Source organism: Myotis daubentonii, chromosome 7 (genome assembly GCF_963259705.1).
Source record: "Myotis daubentonii chromosome 7, mMyoDau2.1, whole genome shotgun sequence".
Lineage (NCBI taxonomy): Eukaryota > Metazoa > Chordata > Mammalia > Chiroptera > Vespertilionidae > Myotis > Myotis daubentonii.
The window spans coordinates 49646006-49660940 of NC_081846.1; the positions used below are offsets into that span (position 1 = coordinate 49646006).

A 14935-nucleotide genomic window follows, 5' to 3' on the forward strand; every position below is an offset into this window, starting at 1 on the left:
ACTCAGCACTCTTTGCAATCAGAAAGCAAGTGAGTACTTGAGGCTCTGAAATTTGTTTTACATCAATCCATTTATAATTTCAAAGGCGGGAAGGGAAAGCCATTTCTTTTTTATCCTGATATTGGTAATTGGAGCTCAGTGTGACTGTTTACTTCCATCTTCCATGGAAGCAGTGAGATTAAAGCAGAGTGAGAAATGGCTTAGTCTTTGATCATTTTGACTTTGTGGAGTTGGGTGACCAGGATGAAAGTCAATAGTTTATCGCATTAGTGCATTCCAACGTAAACTTTTTAGAAAGGGGGAAATAAAAAGGATTTGTTCAACAAATAGCATGTTAGAAAAACAGTGACAATGAAGTTGACCTTTCTGTTACAACAAAGGGACCTTATTAAGTGCCTGATGGATACATTTCAAGGTTGAGAGAAATAACAGATATGCAGCAAAACTTTCTGGTTTTTTTTTAAATCTTTTGGCTCACCTAGAGAAGGGTCAAAATCTTACACTAGCAATTAAATTGGGTGCCTGCTACCCGAGGGCATTATCAACTTAGGGTTTGTTTATTAAATGCTCTACTTAGTGTTATGCAAAGTACAACAAAGGAACAGGCACTATGGTTTCTTACTTAATGGTAATCAGCAGAAATAATTGTATTTTCGCTTTCTAATCAAAGGCAAGATGTTCCAGACTGTGTGCTTCTTTATTAAAACATGAAACTCAACCAGACCTATTTGCATAAGACATATATTCATTAGGCTCACTCTAAAGTTTTAGTTTATTTAGCGATAATAAAGCTGAAAAATAACTGAGTCAGACTAGTGTTAAACACAGAGGAACAAATTTATGTTTCAAGAAACAATAGAAATATTTCTAAGTAGTTAAGAGACAGAACTCCAGGATATGATAACTCAGAAGACTGGAGCTTTAAGCAGCAAAAAGTGCATAATATGCTCACTGAGGCTCTTCCTTCCTACTCCAATATCTGGTGGTGCAGAATCTTCAAAATCCCCCCCCCCCGCCCCCTTTTAGAAAATCTCATTTCAAAAATGGGCTACTTTGGAAGTAAAAAGTAAATAAGCCAAGAGGTAAAGTCTCAGTTGTGATTTCTTCATCTATCCCCTTGGGGGAGGGAATGACAGGGCTAAGTTTTATAAGGAAAGGAATTCAGGGAGTTTAGAGACCACGTGTCACCTGTAAAATCCTAGTATTTGAAAAAATATCACTCAGATGTTTACTAAGTATTTTGGGCTATATGCCCCATGGGTCAGGTTGGGAGCTGAATTTTTCATTTCTAAAAATAAAAAATGGCCTGGCCGGTGTGGCTCAATTGGCTGGGGTTGTCCAATGCACTGAAAAGTTGCCCATTGGATTCCAGGTCAGGACATACGCCCACACTGTGGCTCGATCTCCAGTAAGGGGCATGAGCGGGGGCAGCAGATCCATGTTTCACTCTCATATCAATGTTTCTCTTTCTCCCTTTCCCCTCCTCTCTCTCTCTCAAAGAAAAAAAATATTCAATTAAAAAAATCTTTTAAAAAATGATGAAAGATGTCTGCTTTATCCTCCGAGTTTCCAAAATAGTGACAATTTGGGTTATTTGTACTTGGGAAATTTTACTTACCATTTTACTTTCATAGTGTGTCTTTTCCCCACGTGCCTTGCCTACACACCTAGACTGTGGAAGAAAAACCAAACTCAACTTCTCTGCAATAGATAAGGTTAGTTCCCATCTAGTCCCCATTCTCCTCTGACTCTTCCCTGTTCCAGCAGCCATAACAGCAAGAGGGTTAAAGTATCTGTACCAAGAGAAGAAATTGCTTCATGGAGACATAAAGTCTTCAAATGTTGTATTTAAAGGTTATTTTGAAACAAGTAAAACCTACGATGTGGGAGTCTCTCTACCATCGGACATGACTGGGACTGACCCCGAGGCCTATTATATTGGCACTGAGCCTTGGAAACCCAAGGTAGCTTTGGAGAATGGTATTTTACTGGCAAGGCAGATGCATCTGCCTTTGGCCTAGTTCTGTGGGAAATGACCTTGTCTATTTCACACACGACTCTTTCAGATGATGATGATGAAGATAAAACTTTTGATGAAAGTGACTTTGATGATGAAACATACTATGCAGCTTTGGGAAGTAGGCCACCTATTAATATGGAAGAACTGGATAACATGTACCAGAAGGTAACTGAACTCTCCTCTGTATGCACTAATGAAAACTCTAAAGATCATCCTCCTTCTGCACTCATTGCTGAAGCTTTGAAATAGAGTCCAGTGATCTCCTCATGTTCATAACTACCTGAGCTTCAAGTGTAGCTCATGTATATAACTGTTCTGTTTACTATAATACATTTACATAATTACTATGATAATCCATAATTATTATAGTCTTGGAAAGTGGCCTATTTTAGGACCATAGCACCTTGTTAATATCTGAATAACTATTTCTATTATAAAGGTATTTCATGTATACTTCTGATGATCAGCATTTGATATTGTTGTGGGTTTTCTACAAAGTGTTAAGAAACTATTTCACATTTAAGAAATAAGTATTAGAACTTGTTCATAGAGATGTAAAACACTAGGAATAAAATGCTGTAAACTTTTATGTGTAACATTTTGGACAGAGTGGCCAATACTTTTATTAATGATCTTTCTCAAATATCCTCTATTTTAATGGGTCTATTGAAATTAGCACTCTGTGCAGTACAAAATAAGTCTACATTTGCTTATCTTTTAAAACATTTTTGCTGGTCTTTCCTGGCTGATGTGTTTATTAAATATGGTCACTGGAAGCTGAGAGGCTATGGCTCAAAAGAGTAGCTCCTTGAATATTTCCAAACATTTTTGGTTAAGGCTTGTCTTGCCCTCTTGGCTCTCCCCAGATCTTGGGTTTTGGTTTTCATTTATTAAGCATATATTCTGTATGGAGATACTTTTTTTTAATTACTAATCTATAACTTACGCATTTCACAGTTCTGATGTAAAAATAATAAAACTCTAATAGAATATAGAATAAAGGAAGCTTTATTTATAGAAAAAACAAATTAGAGCTATAGATAAGTGTCCCCTGAGGAGTCACAAATTACAATGAAAATGGTCAAAATATGGATTGTTCAATTTGTAAAGAAGTACTTGCTGCATGTCTATTGCATGTCCAATAATTTTTCTTTTTTATATTTTTCCTTTCTAAGAGCAGATTAAATGGCTGTTGATTTCTATAATTTTTTTGAGAAATATATAAAACTAGAGGCCTGGTGGAAGAATTTGTGCATGGGTGGAGTCAAGCCGGCCCGCTCCAATTGGGGCCCATGGGGCTGGGCGGGCCAGGGTGAGGGGCCATGAGCAGTTGGTGTGCTGGCCCCGCCCCTTGGTAGAACTCCCGGTCAAAGGGATAATTTGCATATTAGGCTTTTATTATATAGGATAAATATAGGATCCAATGATCCCAAGGTCAAAACAATGTAATGTTTATCCCTCTTTTCAGAGAGAAAATCAACTCTGGTTAAGGTGTCCCACAGTGTTCACAGAAATATGGCAGCCTTGTCTGTGCTCACTTTATGTAGAGTTAATTTATGGCTTTCTCTATAATTTACAAAGTTCGTTCATTTTAGGCACATGTGCTCTACATTAGAGACCTGATCAAATGATTATATTGACAGCAAAATCAGTGAGGAAATAAAATGCTATAGCAAAAATTCCTTCATGTTCATCCTTCAGAGATGAGACTACACAAATAGACCCAGGCAGGCAGAAGGAAGAATATTATAGCCAGATTTTGGATCTACAAGACTACTCTAAATATGGTATCTGCCTAATTGTGACTTGGAAAAGCCACTAACTTACTTAGAACCCAGTTCCTTCCAGATCTAAAAATGATAATAAAATCACCTAGGTCAGGAATATTTTTTTCAGTGAGATAAAGCATGAGAAAATGGCTTGTATGACACAATCAGGCAGTATGGCGTATTGGTTAGAGCATAGTCCCCAGAGCAAGGCTGCCTGGGTATAAATCCTATTCCTCACTAGCTGTGTGCCCTTGATTGAGTTACTTACCCTCTCTGTGCTGCATTTTGCAGCATGCAAGTGGAGGTGATAATAATGCCTAAATATAGGGTTGTCATGAGAATTAAAAGTACTTATGCTTTGAGCATGTTTTCATTTGTCTCTCAGCCTTCTGTATGTCCTCTTTTGAAACGTGTTGATTTAGCTCCTTTGCCCCTTTTTTGATTGGATTGTTTATCTTCCTTTTGTTAAGTTGTATAAGTTCTCTAAATTTTGGAGATTAAACCCTTATCTGAAATAGCATTGGCAAATATGTTCTCCCATGCAGTGGGCTTTCTTGTTGTTTTGTTGATGGTTTCTTTTGCTGTGCAGAAGTTTTGTATTTTTATTCAAAGTCACTAATCATCCGAGAGATGAAAATCAAAACAACAATGAGGTACCATCTCACACCTGTCAGACTGGCTATCATCAACAAATCAACAAAGGACAAATGCTGGCGAGGATGTGGAGAAAAAGAAACCCTTGTGCACTGCTGGTGAGAATGCAGACTGGTGCAGCCACTATGGAAGACAGTATGGAGTTTCCTCAAAAAGTTAAAAATGGAACTCCCATTTGACCCTGTGATCCCACTTCTAGGACTATATCCTAAGAAACCAGAAACACCAATCAGAAAGGAAATATGCATCCCTATGTTCATAGCAGCACAATTTACAATAGCTAAGATTTAGAAACAGCCCAACTGCCCATCAACAGATAAGTGGATCAAGAATGGAATACTATACTGCTGTAAAAAAGAAGGAACTTTTACCATTTGCAACAGCATGGATGGAACTGGAAAGCATTATGCTAAGCGAAATAGGCCAGTCAGAGAAAGATAAATATCACATGATCTCACTCATATGTGGGATATAATGATCAACATAAACTGACGAACAAAAATAGATCCAGAGACAAATGGCAGGGGAGGTGTGGAGGGGTGGGGGAGGTTAGAGAGCAACCAAAGGACTTGTACGCATGCATATTAGCATAACCAATGGATGCAGACACTAGGGCCGTGGGGGCTTTCCCTTGGGGGTGGGAGTGGGGGGTGGTCAATTGGGGGAAAAAGGAGACATGTAAAACTTAAGATACTAAAAAAAAGAAAGAAAGGAGATGAAGTATGCTTGGGGGGAAAAAAAGATCCAGAGACAAATGGTAGGGGTGGGGGGGGGAGGGGGAGGGGAGTTGGGCAGTTAGAGATTAACCAAAGGAGTTGTATGCATGCATATTAGCATAACCAATGGACACAGACACTGGGGCGGTGGGGGCTTGCCCTTGGGGGTGGGAGTGGTGGGAGGGGTCAATCAGAAAAAAGGAGACACATGTAAAACTTTAGACAACAAAAAATAATAATAATAATAATAATAAAAGAAAAAAAGTGCTTATGCTTGTAAAACACTTAGAACACTGGCTGGCACATAGGAAGTGCTATGTAAGTGTTTGTTGGATAAATAGTAATTTGTATTCATCTTCTGATATATTTCCAGCAAATAAAAATCTAAAGTGGAGATCTTTGCATTCATGCCACATCCACATAGAAAGGCAACCAGAAAAAAAATGTAATAATGTAACTAGAAGAAAAGGGAGGCATCTTGTTTAAGAACTTAATTAGCTCTATACAAATACTCATTTCAAAACTTTGGCTGGGAAATTTTGTAGGTAAGGGAATTGCCATTAAAGGTTAGAAAAATTGCTATTTTAAGCGGTTTATGATGGAACAAGGATTGACACAATTAGACAGGAAAAAGAGGAACAGAGGGTGGATTCAGGGAGCTAACCATGCTTTGCATACGAATGTGGGCGCTGACCCCATTTGGGGGAGGGTGTGAGGGAGATGGGGTCTTTCCAGTAGAAAAATGCTGCTCATCCTTGGCGTCAAAGCCCTGCCTCTGAGTTTGTGCTTGGGAAGTTTCAGGGGTGAGGTGGGCTGCGTGGTCCAACAGTTACTGCTAGACACACAGAAGAATAGGAAGGCTTGGCCACAGCTTGCCCAGGCGGAGAGATCTCAGATGGAACCAGACTGACAGTACTTATCCTGGCCTAGAAGGACCTACAATATCCAAGTCCACTCTGATTGCCCTAGCTGAGCCCCAGTGGAGTGTTAGTCTAAACTGAACAACTCAACCTTGGGGAAATATCCCTTCAGAGAAAGGTGCTAAAATCTCACTTGAGACCAACTCACTGGGTAGAATTAGATTTCCCAAAGGGTGGGTTCAAATGTTCCCAGGGGATGTGCAGAAGAGTGGTGGGAAAACCCGGGTTCAGGGAGTAAGACTGGGAACTTGAGTGCGCCTTCCAGAAGGTAGGGGTGAAAGGATTGATTTCTTTTGGAGCTTTTATTGTACTAGGGGATAGTCTGATGAAGGATATAATTAAAAAGCAATCCATTCCTCTTTTGTAGTTCTCTTTAGTCATTGCTAACCCCCAGGGAAGTCTGAACCACTTGTCCATTCTTGCATAGTGGTGGCTGGGAGGAAAATGGAGGAGTAAGGCAAAGGGGAAGTGTGCCTGTCCCACATTCACCCTTCTGGTTGCATTTGTGCACATTTGGTAATACTGTTCTGAGAGGCCTGTGCCTATAGTTTCTGCACTGTAACCACTGGGCACAGAGGGGTTGTTGATACATGGTAGAGTAGGGAACTGTGGGAAGAGCAAAAAATGTAGAGAAGCAGTAGAGAGAAATGGAAAACTCTGGATGGCTCTAAGACAACATTCTTCTTCCCCCAATATTTATGAGGGGAAAGTTTCCTTTTTGTGTTGGGTAATAATAATTTATTACCCAATAATAAATATAACAGTTTGCTTTGGAAAGATATTTCAGTATAATGGATATTAATGTAATCATCACCACCATTATTATGTTGCAAGCTACAATTATTGAGAACGTATATTCTAGGTACTGTGCCAAAAGCTTCATTTATACTCTTTCATTTAACCCTTTAAAAATCCTGTAAAGTGGATATTATGCCCATTTTGCAGAGAAAACCAAGGCCCGAGAGATTGAGAAGCATACCAGTGTTATGGCATTACTGACAGGACCAGGATTAAAATTCAGGTCAGTCTGACCCTCAAGCCTATGCTCCTAAAATTCTCTTCATCCCTGTATATATTATGGGTTCAGTACCATCAGGAGAAATGCATAACACAACAAAACCACAAAGACTGCAGGAAGGACTAGAAGTGATCTTATGGCCTGTCTCCTGATGTGTCATAAGAACTGAATAAGTTGTATGACATGTGAGCTAATGGTTGGTACCAATTTTAAAAATGTCAGGAACACTTTAGCTTGAAGGAAATAGAGAGGGCTGTTGCAGAGTGAGGATCATCTGTGTCAGAAGAGCCTGACACCATTTGAAATCCTCTGTGCATTTCGATTCTGGCACTGGCAGGGAGCACTGGACCCTCTGCATGGGAAGAATTATACAAGAATACCATATGAGCTGGTCTGGGTAGGAGGCAGTCATGAAGTATCACAATTTTTCTAAATTCATTTCCTCAAATCTGTTCTGCTGGTTCTCTCTTCCCCTCCCCTGATCGTTACCTTGCATTCATCCCATAGATTTTCTATTTCATCCCTTAGATTCCACTCATCCCATAGAATAGTTTGGGGCAGTAGAAGAGTTTCATTTTCTAGTTATTGAAAAGTCAAGTGTCATCTAAGTCAAAACTCCAATCTCTTATCCAATTTAAAGAAACTACTTCCCAGCTCAGACCTAGAAGGCAGTCAGCCAGGGGTGGGAGGCACTATCTTCTGCTTCACTTTATTCTTTTACTACGTTCCTCTCCTCTGCACTCCATGCACTGTGTTGCCCCTAGCTCAGCCCGGATCGGAAGACGGGGACAAATGAGAGAAAGACAGAAAGGTCTCACCTGAATGGGGCTACTGTAATCTGGCATCAATATGCTTCGTAATGGCAGATGCCCATATGCTGGCTCTATGGCTCATGGGACAAGTTCATAATTTCTTCATGTCTCTAACTACCACCTCACTCACCATCAGGAACCCCTGGCACCGCACTCAGCATTGACATTGGTGGTTCACTCTCCAGCTGACCTCCATTCAGATCCTGATCTTTGGGCCAAGGCTGCCCTGCCCTCAAGAGAACTTTTGGGGGAAGACCCGTTAAAGATAACTCTAGCTCAGCAGCATTTAGCAGCATGTTGTGTTCTGGAGCTGGAGGTGGGGTGAGGGGTTGCTACACATTTGCATGTCTTATCTGAGTGGGGATGCACCTCTCTTTGAAATGTGATGATATCTTATTCCTAATTGGTCAGCTCTGAGCTCAGCAGAAACTTAATATAATGAGAAAAGCTCCATTTAATCTGTTATTTCAAAAGGAATATGACCAGATACCGTAGAACCAGAAAGTTTTCATTTGATTTTGCTGGTGGACCTTACTCCCCAGTTTTAGCTTCAAGGTAATTGTTCTGACCTTCTTTATTCAGTTTGTTTACTTCTCATGAGGAAATTAGGTTCTCTTTTTGTTGCATTAATTATCGATAGAGCTATCATTTTTGAGTACCTGCTAGTAAGTATATTTCCTGATGTAAACCTCACAGCGGCCCTGTATGATAAGGTGCTGGCTCCAAAGTCTGTTCTTTTCCCGATATAATTGCATGTCCACAGCACAGTTTAGGTAGCAGCTATGATAGTCTTCTAGTTGGTCTAAATATAGACTGGCCAGATCATAATCATGGCCCAAGGATTCCTTACTTCTAATTACTCAGAGTATAAAGCGGTGATTCCAGCCTTGATTGTAAACTGGGATCATGGGGGGAGCTTAACAAAAAGAGACTAACCCACAACCAATAACATTAAAACCTCTGGGCTTAGTTATGTATTGTGTCCAAGCTCTCCAGGTGTTTCTAATTGCAACCAGGGGTTGAGAACCACTCGTTTACACAAAGAGATAATTCTTACTTTAAGTAGAAGTGGGGTTACAGGTGAGAATCATTCTCTCTTTGAAAGCAGACAAAAGGTTTGAAAAATAAAGACCAGTAGACAATTCTATGTAATCAAAAGGGAAGTTACAAAACAGCGCATCCTTGATATTTCAGTTGTAAATATTCCTTGCTCCTAACTACCACTCTATGTGAATATATGTGATAAAGCAATGAAGATACACTTGTTACATTTGTTTAGTGCCTGCCATTTAACTTACTTCAAGATGTCATGCAACTTACTAACACACTTATAACAGAGAGAAGACTAAAAACAGCAGCAAGAGTTTCCTGGCAATAACTTGAGGCCACATTATTAAATAAGCCCTGAATATGGGTAGTACAAATGCTGCACCATCCCTTTAAAGGGGATAAAATAATGCTGCAGAGCTTAGTTGCCATTTCCCCATTAACGAGCACTCCATTTGATCTTCATAACATCCCCGGAAGGCAAGTAATGCTATTATTCCTGTGTAACAGGTGAGGATCCCGAGAATCTGTGTGTGAACAATGTACCCAAGGTGGAACTAAAACCCACGCTGCCTGGCTGAAAATTGTCCTCTTTTCACTACTTTGTCCTAACAGGAATGATCTGGACGCAGCAGATCTTTAGTGACGTCAACGTCAATACACAGGCACCCAGTGAGAGGCAGACCTGCAACTTGCTCATTTAATAGCGATAGTGATTCAGAAGAGCTGACTAGTGGGAATGACTGGAAATGAGCAGTGGAAATTGCTTTCAATGTAGCACCCATGAATCAACAGCTCTTGCTGATTTGAACAGTTGGAAAAAGTTTACTGATTCGACATCAGAAAAGCGGTTGTAGAAAAGCCCTAAGGGTGAACCGAGCTTTGTCAACCTTCACAGAGGGCTTTCGCCTTCTCATTTGACCCGATGAACTGTGAGCAGAATGAAGACAGATGCCTCTTCCTAAATGAGAACCCTGCAGCAAGAACGAATGTGGTGTTTGGCCGCTAAATTAATAAAGAAATCCTTACATGAATAATTCTATATCCAAGCACTCCTGCTAAACGCTTAGCAAAGCATGACATTCAAGGATTTTTATGCCTTTTGTTCCAATTAACTACTTGATTTATTCCAGCAATAGGAAATATTTCTAATAATATGACCTAGCCCAGGGCATTGTGGTGTTCATCATTCAAAATTATATTGTTTATTTCAAACTGTGAATTTACATGACTTAACTCCATAACACCATGATTGGAAAGGTACAGGAACTCTTTCTAGAAAAACTAAGATGGGTCCCATCCAAGGGGTTCCTGTATTGTCATAGCATCTAAAATCTGAGAGCAAGGACTAAGGAGAATAAAAGCTGCCTCTGAGAAGATTAACCTGTTACCAAGGCCTTTCTGGGACCTGCTTCTCACTCAATTCCTTATTCCAGTCTGTGTGTCTGGCTGCTCTCCCTTTGATCTTCACTCCTATGATCCTGACCATCTTCCCACACGACCCTCACTTGTGCTTCCCACTCAGCTCTGGTCATCTGGCTCTGATTCCCCCTGATTCTTCAGCTGTGGAATTCTTGACCTTGACTTATATCTTGATTCAAATTGTGACCATTATTGAAAGCAAAGTTAGCACTTACTTTTAGGTAAGGCCATATGCATATTGTTTTAACGCACTGACTTCTCCAGGGCCACTGAATTATGTTGATGTTGCGGTAATAAATCAAGAAGTACACATCAGCCCTAATCGGTTTGGCTCAGTGGATAGAGCATCAGCTTGTGAACTGAAAGGTCCCAGGTTCGCTTCGGGTCAAGGGCATGTACCATGTGCAGGAGGCAGCTGATCAATGTTTCTCTCTCATCAATGTTTCTGACTCTCTGATCCCTTTCCCTTCCTCTCTGTAAAAAAATCAATAAAATATGTATATGTGTATATATATATATATATATATATATATATATATATATATATATATATATATAGTAAACATCAAATGATGGGCAGACTACTGTATGCAGATGGCTTCAATGCTTTTTATTCCACAGTCACAAATACTCTCTTTAAACATTATATTTTAAAATAGCTTTCTAGTTTTATGTTAAAAACAACCAACCTTAAGCTGGCATAAGAATAATACAAAGTTCTCATTCACTCTGAGCATTCATTATATAGAAGAGGGTGGCTTCTATTGCTATCCTTGTTCAGATGTGGTTTTCACATTGTCTTAACATTGTATTGTATTGTGCTTGGAATACTGTGGGTGCTCCTCTTTAAATATAGCATTGTTTTACGTAGGCTTTCTAAATATGCATTCCTCATATGTATTCCAGATATTCCTCATTTTCATTGCCACAGATTTTATAACCATATTAAAGTTCTAAAGTTTGTTTAATCACTCCCTAATTGTTAAGTATTTGGGTTGTTTCCAGTTATGTGCTATTACAATTAAGGTGGCTATAGACATCTTTGAAAAAAATAGGCTTAAAAGCTATTTTCTTTAGATATTTCCCCAAGGTAGGGATAGTATCTCAAAGGCATGTCCATTTACTTAACTCCTGCAGTGCCAGAGTGCTCTCTATAAATAACATTGGAGTAGCAGGGCCACTGTCAATGAAAGAGGACCCCGGGGCATCTCTATTCTCTTTTACCTCCATGAATGTTTTACTGTCATTGAAAATAGAAACTGACATGGCTACAGATCTCTACAAAGTCAAAGGCTGTAAAGATTTTCTGCAGTCAAGTGTGCCCTCAGGACTCCTCAGAGGCACACATGTGTCCTGGTGGCTGGGCACCAATCTGCCAGCCCAGTGAAGGGCCGCTGTGTGTGCTAATCACTCAGCTTCATGTCCTTGGTGCATTTTGGCTGGGTTGCTGGAATTCAATATTCCAAGAACCAGGGAGCAATGGTTCAGAGTTTCAGAAGGAAACAGGCTAGAAAAGGTGCCTGGAATTCTCCCAGTACTCCCAGCTTCAAATTCCTATGCAATGGATTTTCATACACATTTACAGCTACCAATGCTGGCTTCTCCACAGACCAGTCCTCCCACTGCTGCCATTGCAAATGGTCATGCTTATTTCTGCTCTATGCAGTCATCAGCCCTGGCTTCTGCCAGAGATTGCTTGGAAAAACTGCCTTTAAATCTAATGAGATGGGTGTTAGAGGATGTTAAGACATCCTCAAGACAGAGGATGTTAATGACCGCAGCAACTTTGCTGACTTCCACTTCACCTGACTGCAGGAGCTGGCATTTGAAACCAAGATTAGATAGAAGGGCACACTGTCTCTTTGACCTCCACTCCTTGCCTCCCTAGAGTTGCCTGGACCATAGAGTTTCTTCCCCCTCCCCTCCACCCCATGCTAACTAGTCACTTCATCCTTTTTTTTATTATTATTTGCTTTTAAAGGCATCAACTCTGTTGGGGATATGAAAATCCATTCCCAATTAGCTTCACTGTAAGAAAATGTGTGGAAAATGACTATACTTTTTTTTCCCTTTCAGATTCCAGAAAAATACTGCCGCTCTCCTGATGGAAGCATCACATAGTGACTCAGAGTCAGGTGCCAGGTGGAGGTGGGAAGGGAAAGGACCTGCACCTCACCTGGCTCAAAGAAAAAATAATTGCACGGACCCTCAGATTTCACCAGCTTCTCCCGCACTATCATCAGTTGTAGTTGACATGAAGATAAATAGAAAACTGTCCTCTTGTGGCCACAAATGCTGGATATTTTTCCTCTATGTACTCCAGTTGAGTTCAATGTTTAAACCTCATTGAAAGAAGTATTACATTCCTGTACCTTCTTTATTCTTTCTAATCTCTTTCCCTTTTCTTTCAAACTTTACTTGTTTGGTATGAGACCGGGGGCACACCAGAAGGCAGAAGTAGTAAATTTTTAAGTTGTCTACCTCATTCCCCCACGAGTCTAAAACTGCAGCAGGCAGCCTGCTTTCTTGTTCTCTGCCAACCACCATAAATTAGACATCCCACTAGACTCTGTGCCCACACATGTGGAAGGAGTCTCCAGCAATCAAATGAATCACACACTCAGAAGCTGTCCTGTATTTAATCTAAAATGTCCATTTCCTTAATACAGTCTTATTATTCTCTTTATTCTTACTGTTTAAGATACTTTCATGACCATATAAACATAGCTTTCCAAAAAGGCTTTGGTAGATAAAATGATTCTACTTCCCCTTTTAGGAAGGTTTCATAAACAATTCCAGGATTTTAGCAATTATATTTAGAAAAAATAACTCTCCCTGCAGGCATTCAGAAGGATGTATAATGACCTATTTTATTTATGGGATAATTGAGATAACATCACATTCATTTGGGTGAGCACATCTCTTCAGTGTGTTGTATTTAAAAGCATAGAGTTGATTTTGTTTGGAAAGGATATTTGTAAGATGGGATTTATATTATGAAAACACGTGAACTATTTGCCTAGAATATCAACAGTTGTACCCTATCTTACCTGATGTTTCTTGGTGTCTGGCTTCTTTCACTTAGCATAATATTTTCGAAGTTCGTCCATGTTGCAGCACACATCAGTAATTCATTTCTACATGTGTTTTTAATAGCATAAGGAAGATTCTTTCCAGACACAGGATGATAAGTACATGCAATAGACAACAAATTTAAGGTGCCACATTTCACATTTAACTTGTAGAAAAAACAAAGTTCTGTTCACGCAAGAGCTGCAGCATGCTTCCCTCCATCGCGTGGCATCCCCATTCATTGGCCTTCCCTAGTGCTACTCAAAGAAATGACTAGCCCACAGCCTATTGGAGACCTTCAATGTTGAAATTCTCCTTTTTTTTTTTAAAGAACTTTCTTCAATGATCTTGGGCTCTGTGATATACATACAAGAGTACAGCAGCTTTCTAGGTAGTTCTGGTCCCTTTTATTCTGTCTTCGACCATACGATGACACCGTCCCCATTCCCTCAGGAGGCCTATCAGATACAATAACAACTGCAGGGCAAAATCAAGTTGAAGTACATCACTGATATTTCAGTATGGATCCCTTCTCTGGTTTCAGAAAAGTAGCATCTTGGTAGTGTCAGGGAAAATTCTAGGGAAGAGCTGCACTTCCAGAATACAGCAATCTTGTCAACAAGTAGGGCTTTATGAAAAAAGGGTGCATCTGCAGAGCATGTCAAGATGTATTAACAAAAACATGTGAAAGAGTCCCTAGAAGTCTTATGAACAGAGTTCTGTGGTTGGAATTGACTGCCTACTTAAAAGTGTTTGGAGATGAGCAGTTGTATTTGGATGTCACTCCAATAGTTGCTTTCTCTTTGTTAGGGAAATGTAAAGCAAAGCCACAAAGAGAGATAACCTAGCACCTGTAGCAAAGGATGTGGAGAAAAGGGAATGCTCGTGCTCTGTTGGTGGGAATGTAAATTGGTACAGACACTATGGAAAACAGTATGAAGTTGCCTCAAAAACATTAAAAATCACCATATGATCCAGCAATTCCACATCTGGGTATTTATCCAGAGAAATAAAAAACACCACTAAAAAGATATGCATGCCCATATTCATCACAGCATTTACAACAGTTAAGATATGGAAATAACCTAGCTGCCCACTGGTGAATGAATGGATAAAGAAGATTTGGTATATATACAAAGAAATACTGCTCATCCATAAAAAAGAACAAATTCTTGCCATTCGCGACAACATGAATAGACCTCGAAGGTATGATTTAAGTGAAATAAGTCAGACAGAGAAAGACAAATACTGTATGATCTCTCTTATATGTGGAATCTGAAAAAAACAACAACCACAAAACAAAACAAAAAAGCTCTAACTCATAGACACAGAGAATTTTTGGTTGCCAGAGGCGGGGAGTGAGAGGTGGGAGAAATGGGTGAAGAGGGTCAACCCATTCAAAACAAAAGAGAATAAAGAAATATTTTTTAAAAGATTCTCTTAGTCACAGAAAGTCTGTGTTTGCAAAAACTGCTTTGAAATCTT

At 39.7% G+C, this 14935-nt stretch overlaps 1 pseudogene; it reads left to right on the forward strand.

Moving 5' to 3' along the window:
• The first annotated feature begins 1043 nt into the window (after positions 1 to 1043).
• On the forward strand, positions 1044 to 2269 carry LOC132238843 (lymphokine-activated killer T-cell-originated protein kinase-like; annotated as a pseudogene).
• The last annotated feature ends 12666 nt before the right edge of the window (positions 2270 to 14935 follow it).